The sequence below is a fragment of the Canis lupus genome, chromosome 20 (genome assembly GCF_048164855.1).
Source record: "Canis lupus baileyi chromosome 20, mCanLup2.hap1, whole genome shotgun sequence".
Lineage (NCBI taxonomy): Eukaryota > Metazoa > Chordata > Mammalia > Carnivora > Canidae > Canis > Canis lupus.
In genome coordinates this window covers 54,736,901-54,756,126 of record NC_132857.1, presented here as the reverse complement: position 1 = coordinate 54,756,126, position 19,226 = coordinate 54,736,901, and the positions used below count along the sequence as shown (strand labels likewise).

Sequence of the window (19,226 nt, the reverse complement as noted above, 5' to 3'; positions counted from 1 at the left end):
TTCAGTGTCTACTAGGGTGGTTTTCATAGCTACTATGGTGTTAGGCTGCTGATTTTCAGGGCTACCATCAATCTGAGGAGAGGATAACCAGATAGGGCAAGTCAAAATGCCACAAAGCTCACCGGTTTTACCAAAATTCAGTAGGTTTTTCTTTTTTTAATAAATGTTCTTTTTTTTTTTTTTTTTTCTTTTCATATTTGTTTTTTTTTTTTATTGGTGTTCAATTTACTAACATACAGAATAATACCCAGTGCCCGCCACCCATTCACTCCCACCCCCCGCCCTCCTCCCCTTCTACCACCCCTAGTTCATTTCCCAGAGTTAGCAGTCTTTACGTTCTGTCTCCCTTTCTGATATTTCCCACACATTTCTTCTCCCTTCCCTTATATTCCCTTTCACTATTATTTATATTCCCCAAATGAATGAGAACATATAATGTTTGTCCTTCTCCGACTGACTTACTTCACTCAGCATAATACCCTCCAGTTCCATCCACGTTGAAGCAAATGGTGGGTATTTGTCATTTCTAATAGCTGAGTAATATTCCATTGTATACATAAACCACATCTTCTTTATCCATTCATCTTTCGTTGGACACCGAGGCTCCTTCCACAGTTTGGCTATAGTGGCCATTGCTGCTAGAAACATCGGGGTGCAGGTGTCCCGGCGTTTCATTGCATAATAAATGTTCTTTTGATTGCTGCAAGTCTTGAGTTTATTTCTAGAGGTCTGAAAAAATTAATTTTGACATTTTTAATGAGTGTTCTCAATGCTTTTATAGGAGAGGATTGAGGTTCTTACTCTGCCATTCCAGAAGTGCTTTTGTTCTGATATTTTGTTGAAGTGGAGTAGTATAGAGCAATAAAAATAATGAATAATGTTTCATGTAACCACATTGATGAGTCTCCCAGAAATGACAGTGAGCCAAAGAAGCCAGGCACAAACAGTACATATTGTTTGATTTTACTTATGGGACCTTCCAAAACCACCTAAAATGAGTCTATAGTGATGAAAGTGAGAATATTAGTTAGCTTTAGGAAAGTTAACTGGAATCGGACATGAGAGAACATTGTAGGATATTGGGAATGTTCTATATCTGACCTGGGAGGTGGTTACACAGGTGTATTCATTTACCAAAATTCTTTGAGCAATACACTATGTGAATTTTATTGTATGAATATATACTCTTGTAAAAAACAAGCCTTTAAAAACAAATAACAGTAAATGGTTAACCTCAGGCCCTTCTTTAATTCTTGGATATAGATTCCCTTTCAGAGTGTAATGGAAGGAGTGAAAGTTCTCATATTTGTGGTTGAGAGAGTCGCATATGTATCACTGAAACATAGGAATGATTTGTTTCTAATATTGTTGTCAGTGTTAATAATCGGAGCAAATATATCTGCAAAGCTCTGATTCTTAAACTGCTTTCACATACATTATCTTGTCATCTGTACAACTATTGAAGTTGGAGGTCAAGTGCTATATTTTCCAAATGAAGAGACTCAGATGTAGAATTAGAATTTGTGAATAATAGAGTCAGGATTGATACTTTATGTGTCTAACTCTTAGATGATTATGTTTCTTTATCACACAGTCTTCAGAATATTGCTAGCCACCAACTTATCAAAATTAGTTGTGTGCCCATGGTTTTAGACTTCTCTAAAATTCTCCCAAATCATTATTAAAGGATGATGTTAATTCTTGAATCTGTGGATAATCCCAAGATTCTAGAAATAGAATTTTGAATTTCCTCTTTTCAGTCTATCTGTGAAATACAAGAGTATTTCTTATCCAACTTAAACATATCTTTTTGTTAAAGATTTATTTATTTATTTGAGAGAGAGAGAGAGAGAACGCATAAGTGGGTAGATGGGCAGAGAGAGAGAGAGAGAGAATCTTCAACCATACTCCCTACTGACTGTGGAGCCCGATGCAGGGCTTATCCCATGACCCATGAGATCACCCCCTGAGCCAAAACCAAGAGTCTGACACTCAACCCACTGAGCCACTCAGGTGCCCTAAACATATCTTTTGATGAGATTTCACAATACTTACTTATTATATATCACATCCTTTTTATGGTAAGGACCTTGTCCCATTGTTATACTAAGTTGCTATTTCTGTAGTCTACTTTTTCCTTGACTTCTACTCAAATACAGAGTGGTTAACCACAATGTAGGATTCCTTTCTAAATATCTGAGGAATTTTAAAAATTATCCTCACATTAGCAATCTATGGTCCTACTTTATTTAGGCCTTCTTCCTATCATTTATTAAATATTTGCATATTGGCTGAGCTTCTCTCCAAGATCCCTGCCTTGTCGTTTCATCCATGGCATAAAACTATATCCCAGAAGACAGCACTTTGATTAAGACCTGGTCAGTGTTAAAGGTTTTGTTGTTTTTATTGTTTCTGATGTATCATAATTACTATATAATAGTCTATCATGTTTATGTAAATTTCTAGCATTTTTTCTTTCATTTAGGTGATTAAATCTGCATTTGTCCCCTGAATTAAAGGTCATTAGATTTGTGAAGACGACTTTGAATTCAATTGTGTTTCCTTAAGTAATAGACATGCAAGCTAAAGTTGCATCTTCCGTTAGTTTAATAAGTATACGCTCAACATAAATCCCAGGATCACAAATGAGAATAATAAATAAAGAGGACCCCCAAAGTCGCTATGTATTTGTGAATAGCTACTAGAAAGCCTTAATTTGCTTTTCAGGAAAGTGAAGAATAGCACACACGTGAGAAAGTGCTATTTATAAAGAGAATAAGGGGCTTGGAAAATTTATTTATGCTTTTGCAATTAAGTTCTAAATGGCTGATGGAATGCCACTCCAGATCCCAAACAGAAAGTGTCTTTAATTGGATTTTCCCTGTCCTGCATTGTGAGCAAAAAACTTAACTTCACCACTTAAAGATTGCAATTTTTCCTTCAAATCTCTCTCTATGGTCTGATATCCTTTTCCCCCACTGGAGCACACCTTTCCCATTATATCCACCAAAATGCAGTACTCAGAATCTGTTTGGTCCCACAACTGATGCTACCATCTACTTGGCAATTTTAGGAAAAACTGTAGGTAGATGAAGTGCGTTACTTCATCAGCTCAGGACAGCCTGAAAACAATAACCCTTCTTGCCGAAGCTAGCTCAGTTCTTTCATTTGCTGCTCTCTCCTTGAGGCCAAACCCTTGAAGTCACCACCTTTCTTCTTGTTCTGTCTGCTTCCATTCTCAAACTGAGAGCAGAGAAACCTTTTTTTAGAAAACTTCATCTTTGAAGACAGGGTCATTTTCTGCCTGGATCAGTTTAGGCTTCAAACTGCTGTTGTGGTAGGCATCTGAGTATTCAACGTGTGTGGGGTCATTGGGATTGAACCCACTGAAATCCCATGATCAATCTTCTTTTCTTTTTTCCAGACATGTGATAATATGCAGAGATTGCCTGAGTTCAACTTTTCATTAGTTCATCCCTTCCTGGGTTTGTTTTTTCCCTTTTTTTCTCATTTTTTTTTAAACCATCTGGACCCAGGGTGTCTTTAAAACTTTATTTCCTTGTAGCACTTTTGTGCAGTCCACATCCTGTTTTTCCTCCCATCCTCTGCACATATAAACCAGATCACCAACCCACCTCAGTAGCCTACAGTTCCCAACATTCAGGGATACCAACACTTTGGTAATATCGCTCTACTTTTCTAATCATATCATTAAATACAGTAAAATAATAGCACATTTTACTTCAATTATACTTTTATCTCTGTCTCTAGACATAGATCCAATTTGGGGGATGAGGTCAAGGGTAATTTAGAGGATATCTAATAAGATGCACCACAGCAAAAGAGATTGAGAATATAGTTTAATGTTTGCTTATTTTAATTTTTTGTTGGGGAAAATGTTCAAAATATACCAAAGTAGAGGCATGTTATATTGAACTCTCAGGTATCCATCACCCAGCCTTTACAATTATCATAGTCTGTTTATGTTATTTTTATTTTATTTTTATTTTTATTTATTTTTTGTTTGTTTGTTTATGTTATTTTTAAAAGAAATATTTTTGATCACTATATTGTATTAACATGGCTTTCCTAAGAATTGTTATTCTCCATGACCAACCTGCTCTTTATCCTAAATCCAGTCCTGAAACCAAATTAAACATAGTAAAAAAAAAAAGAGAGAGAGAGAGAAGTTAGGAGTAGAAAAAGAAAAAGGAACAAATTGAATACAGTTCTTTTATTTCCAGGAGTATCGCTTCCATATTATCTTTGCCATATAAGACAAATTGCAACATAAAATGTCTTATAAATTCTTAACGGTTGAAGGGAATTCTAGCTTATTGGAGTTACTTCTCTTTTACCACCCTAGTGTTGTCATAGGTACCCTACACTGTATTCTTCGGTGAAACCTCGACAAAGATTGAATCCGTTTCAATCTAGGCAGGTGATATCTGGGCTGGGGATATCTACAGCATCTGCAAGAAGAGAAGAAGGCTTTGAAGAACTATAGTAGTAAGGTCTGATTTATACTGCTTCCAGGTAACCGAACAATTTGACAAAAACAAAGAGTAGTTAAACCATGGTTGTATTTCTAGACGGGATGAAGCAAATGACAATTAATGGAAACATGCTATGAGGATAGTTTTCTTCGTATCTTTATTGCTATCTTGGATAAAAGATTCAGAACATATTGTGAGACTCACAGGGAACTGAATTAGGTGGTTCTCTAATATCCTAGAACACAGAGAGAGAAATGATGTGAAGGCTGATAAACTGTTGGTCTGAATGCAAAATGTGAAACCAGAGGTGACAAATACAAGGTGAGGTTTAACTTCAAAGAAACTCCCCCATGAATTCAGTTTGAAAGATGATCTTTCTCCTATACTTTTCATTTGACAGACTTGTACTAAAACAATGCTTACATCTGGATCAGGAAAAGTTTAAAATTTTGCAGATAAGATTAAGGAGTTTTGAAGATTAGTGGCAAAATCAACAATTGTAGAAAAGAAATCCAGCCTACAAAATAAAATTCAAAATGTGTAAAGTACGTGATGAGGATTGCTATGGTCTGAATATATATATATATCCCCCCAAATTCATGTGTTGAAATCTTCACCCTTCAAAGGTGGTGGTATTAGGAGGTGGGGCCTTTTGGAGGTGAATGGAGCCCTCATGAATGGAATTAGTGCCCTTATTTATAAAGGAGGTTCTGGAAATACACCTAACTCCTTCCACTGCTCGAGGATACAATAAGAAGTCTGTGACCTGCAAGAGGGTCCTCACCCAAGCATCCTGGTGTTCTGATCTCAGACTTCTAGTCTCCAGAACTGTAAGAAATAAATTTCTGTTGTTACAAGCCGGTCTGTAGTATTTTGTTAAAGCAGCCAAATGCACTAAGGTGAGGAAAAGACTGAATGATTTATATGTGTGTGTGCTTATAAAGGATTAAAAAGAAGAGACTGGCAGGAGGACACACGTATTTGGGCTTAATTCCCTTTATCTTGAATAAAGCAGCATAAATAAGTAGGAAAATGTATTTTCCTTGGTTCTCTTTCCTAAGTGTGGCTTTCATAGTGTACTTTTTAATAGAAAGCGTCCTCTGGCAATGAAAAAGATAGTCTTAATTGACTCCCACTCTCCCCAGCAGCAAATGATTTGCTGGTGACTAGAGCTGTAGAGGAACAGAAAGTTTAGGCAAGTAGCGTCCTCCACCCCTCCTTTGCCCTGAAATGGCATATATTCACATAGTGCAAACTTTTCAAAAATGTAAAAAAGGCATACTGTGAAAAGTTGTGCTCTCATCCTGTCCACCATTTACACAGCTCTCTTTTACACACACACACACACACATATACACACAGAGCCATAATTAATTCTTATATATTCTTGGCAGATTTCTTTATGCGTTAACCCAGAAAATATGAATATATAGTCTTATTCTTCCTTTTTCAAATAAAAAGTAGCACACAATATACACTGTTTTATGCATTATTTTTTTTGCAACACTACATCTTGATGATCAATAGTAGATAGCTTCCTCATTTTTTTAAACCGCTGTGTAGTACTTCACTCTGTAAATGTTCAATGATTTTTTTAACTAGTCTCCTATTAGTGGGTATGTGAGTTGTTTCCAGTTTTTAAAGCAATGCTGGCCTAGAAAACATTACACATAATGTCGTTTTACACGTGGGCAAGTATATCTGCAGGATAAATTCCTAAAAGTACAATGTGAACACCGTTTTGATAAACCTTACAAAAAGTCTTTCCATCGGAGCTGTACCAATTTCAATTCTCCCTGATGTATGAGAAGGCCTATCTTCCTACAATAAGAAAATGTGCTGTCAAGCTCTTAGACCATTACCAAACTGGAAAGTGATAGATCAGCCTAGTTTTAACAATGTATTTCTCTTATTACAAGTGGATTTGATCATCTATTTATATTTATAAGCTATGTCAGTTTTTTTTTCTGACATATATGTATGTATTTCTGCCTATTTCTACTATGTGATTGGTCTTTTATTGGTTTCTAGTAGCTTTTCATACGTTAGGGAAGTTAGTATCTCTCTCTGATAGAAGTTTTTCAGTTTACCACTTATCTTCTGAGTTTGTTCACAGTTTCATATGTTGTTAAATTTATTTTTTTTAATTTTGTGGATTCTAGATCTGAATTACAAAGATCTTCTCCACTGAAATGTTACAAAGGAACTTCTTGTGCTCTCTTCTACTACTCGCATGCTTTCATTATTTTGTATGTACATCTTTGACTCAAATGAAAACTATCCTAGTTGTACTAGATCACTAGAGTGTGATAGAGTAATGAGTCCAATATCTTTTCCCCATACATTCTATCACCATTTATTGAAGTGTTGTCTTTTCCCCACTGATTTGAAATGCTACCTTTTTCGTCTGGTGAATTGTAGTATGCATTTGAAATTATTTCTGGACTTTGTATAATATTCTGTTGGTCAATCTGTCTAATGATGAACCAGTGCCATCCTATTTGAAGGTTTTTATGTTTATGTTTTTATAAAACATATAGGGGTAATTCCCCCTCATTGCCCTTTCTCTCCCCCAATTTTCCTTCCCATTTTTGATAATTTTTCCATATAAACTTTATGATCACTTTGCCTAGTTTCAAAAAACCTACATCAATATTATTCTTTTTGGGCTTATGTTTAAATTATAAATTAAAAAAAATAAAAATAAAAATAAATTATAAATTAACTCACAAAGAATTGACATCTTTTTGTTGTTAACTCTACCAGCTAGATACATCTTCACTTTGTACAAAAATTTCTTGTATGTTCTTCAGTAGAGTTTTAACATTTTTTAAAAGATTTTATTTATTTATTCATGAAAGACAGAGAGAGAGAGAGAGAGAGAGAGAGAAAGAGAGAGAGAGGCAGAGACATAGGCAGAGGGAGAAGCAGGCTCTATGCAGGGAGCAGGATGTGAGACTCGATCCTGGGTCTCCAGGATCATGCCCTGAGCCGAAGGCAGATATTAAACCACTGAGCCACCCAGAAATCCCCAAGTTTTAACATTTTTTATTAAGTTTATTTGCCTGCCTTTTATCTTCTTTTCTTTCTTAGGTGAGTACTGTCTTCCATTATATATTCATATTGTTTGTTGTGTTTCTTTTGTATATTGATTTTGTGCCCCACTACTTTGCTAAATAGCTTTTCAATTGAGTCTCTTGAGTTTTCCAGGTATATAATTATAATACCTGGCAGGAAGATTCCTAATGGATGCTGTGGAAGAGAAGAAATTGTGTTTTTCAGTTTAATGGATAGAAATCCCTTCTGATAAATCTCAGGAAGGACAAATATAGATACATTCTGGATGCTTGGCTTCTCTAGACCAGACCAGGTAATGAATGCCCTCAAAAGCTGTAGTATCATTTTAGAAGGGAAATATTGGAATGAGGATTGTTTTAAAACAAATAAGTCATTGTGATCTTAATCTTAGTCATCATAATTGCCATTACATCTTAAATTTATAGAGAGTACTCTATTTTTAAAAATCCCTAATACAAAGCTACCGATTTTGTTACTCCTATTATTATTACCAAGCATTTCAAAAATACCTTTAAGATATCCATGTGTGGTTCATGGAGTTTAACTCTAATACAGAATGGTAAAGAAAAAAATCCAGTTGTATGCAATCAACTACCCATCCGTCTTGAAGTGGGATTTGTATTTAAGTAGCTTAAATGAGTTGCTTTGTGTTTATGATGGGCACAGCAAATCCTCCTTGCTGGTTGCTAAACCCTCCTCACCTAACAATGATCTTCTTTGTCGATCTTCATGGCATGGTGTCTCATCTGTTTAGTTTGGCTTTTTATTTGACTTTCATTGACTTCGCGGCCAAGCCTGTTTTCTTTGTTTGATATGTTAGCTCAAATATGTAGGTGAACTCAGCCATTTAGTGATAGGCGTATAATTTTTAAAAACCACACATACTGGATTTGATGAAAGAATGTAATTTCCTCATGCAAATGGAGAAGCGAATGTTTGACTTTTGAGTAATATCTTGCTCTCTTTACGAGGAGTTGTCCAGCTGTCTTTTGCTAGGAGACGTAGACTTCTAGTTGCTGAATCTCTGTCAGCCCTTTTTTCTATACACAGTGCTCAGCCTTAGATCACGTAGAGACAATTTTAAATCTTCTTTAAGTACTTCCTGAGGTTTTAGCACCTTTCAGTGCTAGTTTCTAAAGAGCTGCTGCTGTCACCCGAGTGTTAGCACTGAGCTAGCCACCATAACGTGAAATCTGATGTGTTGAAGAATCTTCTCATTTGAGGCACATCACGAGTTGTGTCATGTTTCTAACTACTAGAAAAAATGTAAATATACATATTGGGCAGGATGTCAGCGAAGATAAAAGATGTGTAGTGGAGAAACCAAAGAATGTGAATGTGTACCTTCGTACCTGTTGGTGCTGAAGTCCTGATTTGCCTCTAAATTCAACTTCATTGCCTTCCCTCTGGTATGATTGAACCTCAATATTTTATTTCTCTTTTACAACATTCTCTTTAAAAAAGAACCAAGATACAAAATGTTTTTAAAATCCTAAAGTTTTATATGAATTTCAGTTTTCTCTGAGGCGTTAATTCTGATATAAAACCAGTGAAACTTCAGCTCGAATAACGTGAGGTATTGAAATCTTAAGGGACTTCTGTGTGTGTTGAGAGATGCTGGCAATTGGAATATTCTCATCAATAGGAGGTTTCTGTTGGCTCTAAATGTGAATTACTTATGTAAATGTCCCTTTAGAATCTGTTTATAAGGTAGAGAGCTTAGGGGATATTGGGAAGAATATTGCCTTGTTTTATAGACGTTCTGATTTGCTAACACACTTGAAGTTTCAATTCAAAAGTCACTCATGTAACTTCTTTTTTTTATTGATATGATTTTTGTCAAGTTTCAGATAACTTACTTACGTTTCCCAAGAACCTTTCCTTGTGTCTGGGGTATACTATGACATTTACCCTCTTCCTTTTTCTTTTCTGGATAATTTTTTGGACATAGTGCATCTTTCAAAGAAAGAAGACAGAGAAGAGGTGAAACCAATCCCTGGTCTATTCACATGGCCAGCAGAAGAGCCAAGGAAGCTCCCCCTACTATTTTCTAATTGACCAAGATAGAGGAATTCTTTAATAAAAAGGGCTCTAATTTTATTTCTGGAATTATTTGATTATCTCAGTTTCCTGATGCAAATTGATATCAACTCAATAAGCAAGAACTTGGAACAATCTCCCATCCTTTTGTGCAGTGGGAGTACAGGGCAGCTGGTAGACCACAGGGACAGGGCTGGGGAGGTTTGTTTGTTTGTTTGTTTTTCGTTGTAGCAGTTTGTATAGTGAAGGTTGTATTTTAGATTACTTTTTTTTTTTTTATTTTAGATTACTTTATCCCTAAATCTTCTCAGTTGTTGCTTCTCTATACTTGCCCTTTTCTTTTCCCATCTGACAAGTTTTGGCTTTACATTCAAAGACCTCCCTGGGTCTGTCCAGTGTTAGCCTGGTGATAAAACCACCTTGCAGGGCCCAGTGCCCACACAGGCAGCTGTGGGATTGACTTCTCCCATCGCACAGGTTCAGGGTAGATGACACACTTCTTTCTGTAAACTTGGACAACTTTGCCAATTTGCTGACCTTTGTAGTGTCCTCATACAACCTGAACTTTATCATCCTTTCAGATGGACACGGAGAGAACATTGTACTTCTGTCTCAGCTCTTTGGAAAGAGGGAAAGACGCAATCTTCCTGCAAATGTGGGAAGGTCAATTGAAATGCCTTTTATGGCTCTTGCCCTGGTCAGAAGTCACAAAGGGATTGAACTTCATTTTGGCTACTGCTGCTTCAACAATGGCCATACAAGGGGGGAAAAGATGGTGCTTTCAGAGCAGTTTCTCTACCTACAATCTCTTGGTTTGCATGAAGGTGCAATTCTGGCTTTCTAATCTGTGTCCAGCCTTTTGCCTGGCCTATCCAGTATTTTTTCTTCTAAAAGCTAGGGCTTAGAATTTTAACACACTTGGAATCCTAGTCAGACACTTAGTTGCCCTCCTTTTATTTATTTTTAAGATTTTATTTATTTATTCATGAGAGACACAGAGAGGCAGAGACACAGACAGAGGGAGAAGCAGACTCCTTGCGAGGAGCCCTATGTGGGCCTCGATCCCAGGACCCCGGGGTCATGCCCTGAGCCGAAGGCCGATGCTTAACCACTGAGCCACCCAGGAGCCCCAGTTGCCCCCCTTTGAAATGAAGGTTTGCTTTCATCGTTTTTATTGCTGTTGTTGTTGTTTTTTTAAGTTTAAAGAGGCATGTTTTAGTCATATCAGAAAGAACATGGACTCTGGAGTCAGGCATGTCAGTATTGGAACCCATATTCCCCATGTACTGACTTTTTCACTTTTTAAACTAGTTATATAACATTTGTCTGCAAGTTGCTTATAATAAGATCTGCTATGAAAATTCCTTGAGTTCATGCTTGTAAAGTACTACCCATTACCTAATAGATGGCGAGCACTCTATGCATATGAGTTTCTTTTAAATTTTTTAAATCTGTTGAGGTATTCTAATGCCCATGTATTTTGGTGAAAGGCTTTATGTTAAAGAATAAAAAATATACACTTTCATTTATTTATCAAATATTTGTTGTGTATATTTTAAATGCCAGAAACAGATTTAAAAGCTGTGTATATGTAGTAAATAAAACTGAGAATATTTAAGAAATACTAAGTTCATAGAAGATTTGCCTTCTTATGGGGAAGATAGATGATGAACAAAATAAACATGTGAAATATATGATTTGTTGAATGATAGTAATTACTATGGGAAAGGGTTGTACCCTGAGCAGATAATGCTTGAGCAGAGACTTGAAGGAGATGAGAGAGTGAGCCATGTGGACACCTAAGGTGAGAGTGGATGGCAGGTATGTTATCCCAAAACAAGGAGGTCAGTGTGTCTGGAATGGAGTAGGAAATGTGCCCAGACAGATAGCAGAGGCTGTATTATGTGGGACCATGTAGGCTATATGTAAGAACTCTGGGTGTCACTCTGAATGAAAATGGAGCTAGGAGAAGGGTTTGAACAGAGAAATGACATGATCGGACTAAGGTTTAAAAAGGCAGCACTCAGGCTGCTCTATTAAGAAAAGACTATCAGATGGATGAGAGCAAAGGCAGAGGAGACCAATGAGGAGACTACTGTAGTGATCGTAGTGACCTGGACCAGCACAGCAGGTAGCAGAGGAAGTTGTGAGAAGTGATTGGAATCTGGATATATTTTGTATATAGGGTTGACATAACTTTTTGAAGGATTTTCGTTAAGGTATGACAAAAAGAAAAAGAGAGATGAGTAAAAGATGGCCCCAAGTTTTGGGGCCCAAGAAACTGGAGTTTCTAAGAGAATAGAACTGGAACATGAACATATTTGCAGTGAGGGTAAAGAAGGAGATCCAAAGTTTAGATTTGGATATGTTAATTTTAAGATTAAAATACCTATTAGGCTTAAAAGTAGAAAGGTTCATTAGTCCTATAAAGTCATAAGACTTGGATGAGAACTACCAGGGAAAGAGTATAAATAGAGACAAGTTACACAGAACTCTAGGAATGAGCGAGTTTGCACAGAAAGCAGGCAAAGTCATTTCTACACTAGAGACACTAAAACCTTTAAAAAGAAGCCTAGAGGAAACATTAATAAACTTAGAAATGGCTTATAAATATATCAAATTTAGATAAGTGGAGTAATAGAACTGGAAAGTGATGGCCAGTGTTTTTAGGAAGTAGAAAACCATGCAGCTAGTTTAGAAATGGTTCATGAAAGAGGTGAGCCTCTTTCGATCCAAGTTTAGGAGGAAGAGAACATGGATTTGTAGGAAGGAGACAGTTTCAAAATTGAGAATGGCTCACTAGCCACTAGATTAGTAGGACTAGTTTTTTGGTGAGTGAATCATTTCTTCCTCATTGTATCACTCAGGATTCTAGGAACAGATGGCTCATTCAAAAGGAGCAATTTAGGAGAATATAGATACTGAGCTACTTTATGCAGTTGTAAGCAGAGTTAAACCAGTAAGAAGGGCCTGGCTCGACTGCATGATGGATCTGTAGGTCCAGGGAAGAGGCAGGGCACCTATGGCTATAATTATAGGACAGGACAGCTGACAGGAGCTGTGGCCCTCAGTGGAGGATCACAGGAACTGCCAACCTGCAGTCTGGCATAGAGAGAAGCAGGGGAGTAAATACCCAACTTAATTGTCCTATCATTGTCTGATGTCCTGCTGGAGCCTCTTATAGGTGGGGTTTAGTAAAACACTATAGGGCAAGCAAGTCTAGCGATATGATCCATACAAATCAATCTCCTGGGGTACAGATCAGATGGGGAAGGATGGGAAGTGGATCCAAGGCACACACCGAGACCATTCAGTACACTTGTTTCCATAAAAATGTTTGTAATAAGGTTCTGTGAAAAGCCAAAGGATGAGAATTTCAGCACCAGAAGACCTTTGAATAATTGTAAATAGAATCATATACTCCCAATCTCTAATGTTAGTTCTTAAAAAAAAAAAAAATCATGCATCTTTGTTTCCCTTTTCTTTCCTTTTTTTGGCATTATTGTTTGGTTTATTTGTTTTTTTTGGCAAATTTCTGCCCCTGATTGTTGTTCAGCATTTATACACCTTAACTTGCTACTTTCCATTTAAAAATAACCTGCTTCTATGGGACACCTGGGTGGCTCAGTGGCTAAGCATCTGCCTTTGGCTCAGGTCATGATCTCAGAGTCCTGGGATCCCCTGCATGGAGCCTGCTTCTCCCTCTACCTGGGTCTCTGCCTCTCTGTGTGTCTCTCATGAAGAAATAAATAGGATCTTTAAAAAAAAATCAGATTCTAAAAAAAAAAAAAAATCAGATTCTAAACTGGGTACTAGGTTTTAAGTTTTAAGCAATACAAAGGCTTGGTTGGCTACAGCACTGTGCAGATAGTTTATGTCTTCAATATCAGTACCGTAGCTTAACTTTTCTTCTTGTTAGTTGTAATTGGATAACTTGTCACTAGAGATAGGGAGTTAAAAGTCTCATGCTAGCAAAATAGTCACTCTCTAAATTGTAATTTTTCCCATTCCATACACTGTTTCTTGTTGACTCCAGTATTTGCAACCAATCTCCTTATGACTTTAAAACCTTCTTGCCATGGACATCTAATGAACATATTCAGGCCAACTATGTAAGTAGAATTAGTAAGATAAGATAGAGACTAAAGAAACATATCAGAAAATTACAATATTAAGAATGTGTAAAGTTATCTTGAAAATTATGTCAGAACAAACTTCATAACCTATTAAGAGTATGCAAATTATTTGCAAAGAACCATTATTTTCTCCCACGTGCATGTAGCTTTTGTTAAGGATTGCTAACTCTCCCCTAATATTGATTTGCTCCTTCTTTCTTTAGTATTATAACCTTCAACATTTAGCTGAGCATCTGGCCATCCAGATAAAGACTATATTTCCCAGCTACTCTTGCTGCCATATATTTTAGGATCTGACCAATGGTGTGTGAGTAGAATCCAGCCACATTGGTGAGAGCTGAAAAAGCCATCTTAGACCAGGGAATGAAAGCCATGTCTTGAGAATGATAGAACAACAAAGTAGAAAGTGCCAAGTCCTCAGGACCGAGGAGCTGCCACACAACCCCTGGACTGTTTGTGCTCCAGCTCTTATGTGAGAAAGAAATCAGTGTCTATTCATCTGAGCTATAATTTTTTTGGTCTTTGTGACAGCAGGCAGACTTATCTTCCAGTCTACTCATGGCCCTTCTAATAGAGGCCAGTGTGTAAAAGTACCCTAGTGGTTGTCCCTTAATATCTGCTGATAGAGAATATACATAATGACAAAGAGGTATCATAAATACAAGAAGACTTTAAATGGATTTTTATTAATTCCAGCTGCGTACATTTGAAAAATGATAGTACTTAGGTGAAATGTATTGCTTAGTCACTCTCTTGTTAATGCTTGGACTGACATGTGGATTTAAGGACTTGTCAGACCCCTTCCCCAAACTTCTTTTTGAAGTCCATGGCCTTAGGCCTTAGATTTAAAAATGAGGATAGAATAGGAACCAGCTCAGGAGAGGTTACATAGAATAGGATCCATTTCAGAAAATCTGAAATGCGGGGTTAACTGTTGTCTAAAACAGGTAAAAAGAGAGGTGAGGACCAGAGGTCCAGCATCTAGTGGACATTGTGGGAACTTCCCCAACATTACTTTGCCACTTCCCCATCGCATAGCAGCCATCCCCCTTGGAGGGGTATACTGTGTTGAATAGTGTCCCTCCCAGATTCATGTTTCACTTGGAGCCTATGAGTATCACTGTATTTGGAAATAAGGTCTTTGCAAATAAAATCAAGTTAAGATGAGGTCATGCTGGATTAAGGTGGGCCTTGATCCAGTGACTGGCGTCTTTATAGGAAGAGGGAAATTTAGGTATGGACACATAGACAATCATCATGTGAAGACAGAGGCCAAGATTGGAGTTATGCTACCATAAACCAAGGAACACAAAGAACGGCCAGCAACTAGCAGAAGCTAGAAGAGGCAAGGAGTGATTCTTCCCTGGAGCCTCTGGAGGGAACATGGCTCAGCCAACAGCTTGATTTAGAATTCCCAGCCTCCAGAATTATAAGGGAATAAATTTTTGTTGTTTTAAGCCACCCAGTTTGTGGTACTTGGTTATGGTAGCCACAGGAAACTAATAGAGGGGGGTTGACAATGCCCTCAACTGTACATTGAGATTATATTCAGTATGTTTCACAACCAGGATATGATCCATCCAAACAGGAGAGATGCCTGCTGCATTGCTAGAGCAGGGACCAGATGGATCCTCACTTTGCAGATGTTAACTTTGTAGTTGCTGGATACAGGTAAGTCAGGAGGATGCCAGGATGGATTGTTGAGGCAGTGAGGAGCATGTAGTGGGTCACAGAGCCTTGGCTACTTATCATCTGGTTTAGGAGCATTTCAGTATTTAAAAAAAAAAAAAAAAAAAAAAAACCAAACCTATGTCAGTGTGTGCTAAGCACTTGGTTTGGTTGGTCTAAACCAATATGTCTTTCCTTCTTGCCATTGCAGATAGTTCAAGAGGAGTCCAAACTGGGCCAGTCAGAATGAAGCTCAGGCTTTCCTTCTCTGGGTAGGAGAGAGGATGCCCTGTCTTGAGGAGATGTGAATGGGAAAGGAGGTGACCCTCGTTGCTGTGAACTAAAATTTTGTAACCTGCCCTTGTAAAGCCTAAGGGGACAACCAATAATCAAAGAAGGGAAGAGCTGAGACAACTGCAGCCAAATCACCTGGCACTCTGGTCATTTGCAGCTGAGTCTCTGCCTTCCTCTGGACTATTAGTCACATGAGCCAACAAATTCTCTTTATTGTTTATGCAAGTTTGGGTAAGATTTTCTTTTGTTTACGACTAGAAGAATCCTAACTGATACGGCCTCTGTGACTTTCTTAGCAGATATTTATTAGGGCCTCTCCTCTGAAACATTTTATTTTGATGTCTGCTAGGGTAATTATTTTGCAATTACCTTTTACGTTTGTGTTCTGTTAGTAAATGAAACACTAGCCAAGCTTCAAGGAAATAGGATTTCGCCGAAAGACTATTATCATCAATTTTATACTGAATCTTTATTTTAGAATACAACCTAAAACCAGACACACAAGCACATCTGTGTGCACACACGCGCGCACACACACAACACGTACACACACCTGCTATTTCCCCCACCGCATTCCTTGCCATAAGTACTAAAAACTAACTTGAATTATAGATGCTATTGGTGGGCAAAATGGTACAAACAAATGGGAGAGGATCTAGAACCTGTGGGGGGTAGTGAAAAAATAAAGGAAAGTGTTAACTCAAAGAAGAGTGGCTTTGTGAATGAACTCCTCTTCTATAAGAATAATTCCAGAATAAATCAAATGGTAGTGCAAGGGCCAGTTTAAATACAGAGGCTAGCAAAGGAATGGAGATGGAGAAAGATGAATAGAGGCAGCCAGGGAAAAATCACAAAGTTTAAACTCCTTTTCCTCTGTCTCAGTCTTCAAAATAAATCTTTGTCTTGCAATTATAGGGGCCATTTCAAAATTGGGCTAAGGAGGGGCAGACACAAAGTACCGGTGTCCTCTGTGGCCCCCTAAAAATAAAAAACTTGGGTTGATTCAATTGATTCAGATTACCTCGAATTACTGTTCATCTGTGTGCTGAATTTGAGCCTCTGCTTCATACTCCCCATGGTGGTTACTGTCTATAGATTGTTAACAATAAATATTAGAAAATGCGATTCCAGATTTAGCCAACATTTCAGTTGCCTTTGATTGACTTTGAAATTAGGATATTGCTTTCAATAATAAGGGGAAAAAAGTTTAGAAAGGAGACTGCACAAGTGCTAAAGCAGCTTTTCGTCGTGTGCAGTTCATGTTAAATTGCTGGTGTCTGAAGAATACAGAACTGAGATTTCATCAATACATGCAGTACCACACATTTCCTATTTTAGTTGCTAATTAGTATTCAGGTGTGCAGTGGAATACATGAAATTAAATGCTAATGCCGTTTCATTTGTGACTTAACATGTACAAGTTGTTACCATATGCACATTACCCTGTCAATGCACATGTATAATTGTTGTTTTTTCTCTTTGTAATCATCATATCTTCATGTATTCATTTGATTCAATCTTCTGAGGGCATGGTCTGAATAAATCTTGGATACAAATAAATGATTACTTTCTATAGCTTAGAAATGAAAATAAGAGATACCTGAGCATCATTTTTAAAAGGCTTCAGCTGAGGCCTTACTTTTATTGATGGACTAGTAGAGAAATTGTCATTTTTTTCCCCTTATTTTGTTTCACTGCATTTGTGATTAACAGCTGCAAAAATTTTGAACCGTCTAATGGAAGTAGTTTTATAAATATTGCATGCCATTTTATGTTCTTCAATTTGTACTTCCCCTTATCAAGTATTTTTATGTTAAAAAATTTCAAAGTTAATGTATGAGGAAGTAACTAGCTACTTTAGTTAGTTAGATTTCTCTTTCTTGAAGAAAATTACTATAATGGTTACTTTTGCTAAAATGCAATTACTGTCACTGTAACAATCAATCATATTTTTATATAAGAAACTTTAACAACTTTTGAATGCATTAAGAAAAGTAAATGAAAAAGACTCAGTGTGAAATAAGACTAGACACCCAAATCCCCACCCCTGACATCTGATGTGAAAAAAACTCAGCTACCTTTCCTGTAATTCACGTTAATGCCTTAGCTAAGATCACTGTAAAAGTCTTATAATGTAGTAGTAAGCAAGTATCTTAGAACGTCATTGAAAAATGCAATGTATATGCAACAACTAGTAGCTATTATTGTTTCTGGCGAATGGTTTGCCCTAATCCGTCAGAATCTGCGATCTTTGAGTCTTGCAAATTAAACCAAAAGACATCATTTGCAAAGGTTTAGCATTGTTAGACTCCTGGAGCTGAAAATACTGCACTTGAAAAGGGAAGGTTAGGAAGTATGAACTGCATCAGTTCTTGGCTTTGAGGAGATCGCTAGTTGAACTTAGGAAAATATTTTTTGCCTCAAAATATTATGCAGTCACGTGGAGACAGTATTTTTCCCCCAGAGCATCTATAATATACGCATAAAGCTGGAACACTACACATAACATGAGATTTCTGCACTGCTACTCAGAATATTATACCCCTCATGCAATATCGGAAATAGAGGACGCGGTCTGTACTGTTACTTAATAACATATGTTTTGACAGGATGAATACATTGAAAGGGAGGCATTAATCAAAACCTATAACAACAAAAACAAACAAAACAAAACCTATAATATAATAACATGTATGGGTAAACAGATTATTTTATGTAGCTATTGTACTGAGTCACCCAATCAAAGCCTGGGCACATAGGCCATCCCAGCTGGGTTCTCTCTCCTTCTCCATCCCAGACCCGCCCTCTACCCGCACGTCTGTCTCTTTCCGTTTTCCCTACAATCTTTAATGGTATCTCCTTCCAGCTAATCTCCTAAACTGGGTACAGGAGATGTATTCTGATCCCTCTCTCTTCCTTAAGTCGTTCATTCGCTGCATTGCTAGTCAGGTCCAGCCTCACTTTGGCCCCATGTCAGCCTTCTCTGAACTCACCTCAAGGTCCCAGTGTAACCAGTGTCTCTCCTTGGTCACCCACCCTCTTTCCTGCTTCCAGAGTTATTCTTTCAAACTCCTTGGCATGACACACAATTCCTGTCCCCTTTTGTCTGGTCTCACCCCATTAGTTTTCTGGGAGCTCCTCCCCACTGTGCCCTGTCCAGCCAGTGACACAATTAATCCACATAGTCCCTAACGGTGGATGCTTGCCTTTGCTTCCTGGAATATCATTTCCTAGGGCCTCTGATCAGAAAATTACTATTTCTCCATCAAGACCCCTATCTAAAAGGCCTTCTCTGACATCCCCAGGCAAAATTCACTGCTTGCTCCTCTATGCTGTCATAGCTGTCTGGACATAAGAGGTTTGTGGCTCTGTCTGTGTTTCTCGAGCTTGCCTCTGCTACACTGGAAGCTTCTCTAGGGTAGGGACATGTCTGACTCTTTTTGGTATCTTTAGTGCTTAGTTCAGTGCATGGCAATACGGTGGGCTGTCGATACAGAGTGAATGTGGGGACAAT

General features: G+C 37.6%; 1 pseudogene; it reads right to left on the bottom strand.

The window, feature by feature from the left end:
* Positions 1-9,911: 9,911 nt before the first annotated feature.
* Positions 9,912-10,341, bottom strand: LOC140612139 (large ribosomal subunit protein uL24 pseudogene; annotated as a pseudogene).
* Between the last annotated feature and the right edge of the window lie 8,885 nt (positions 10,342-19,226).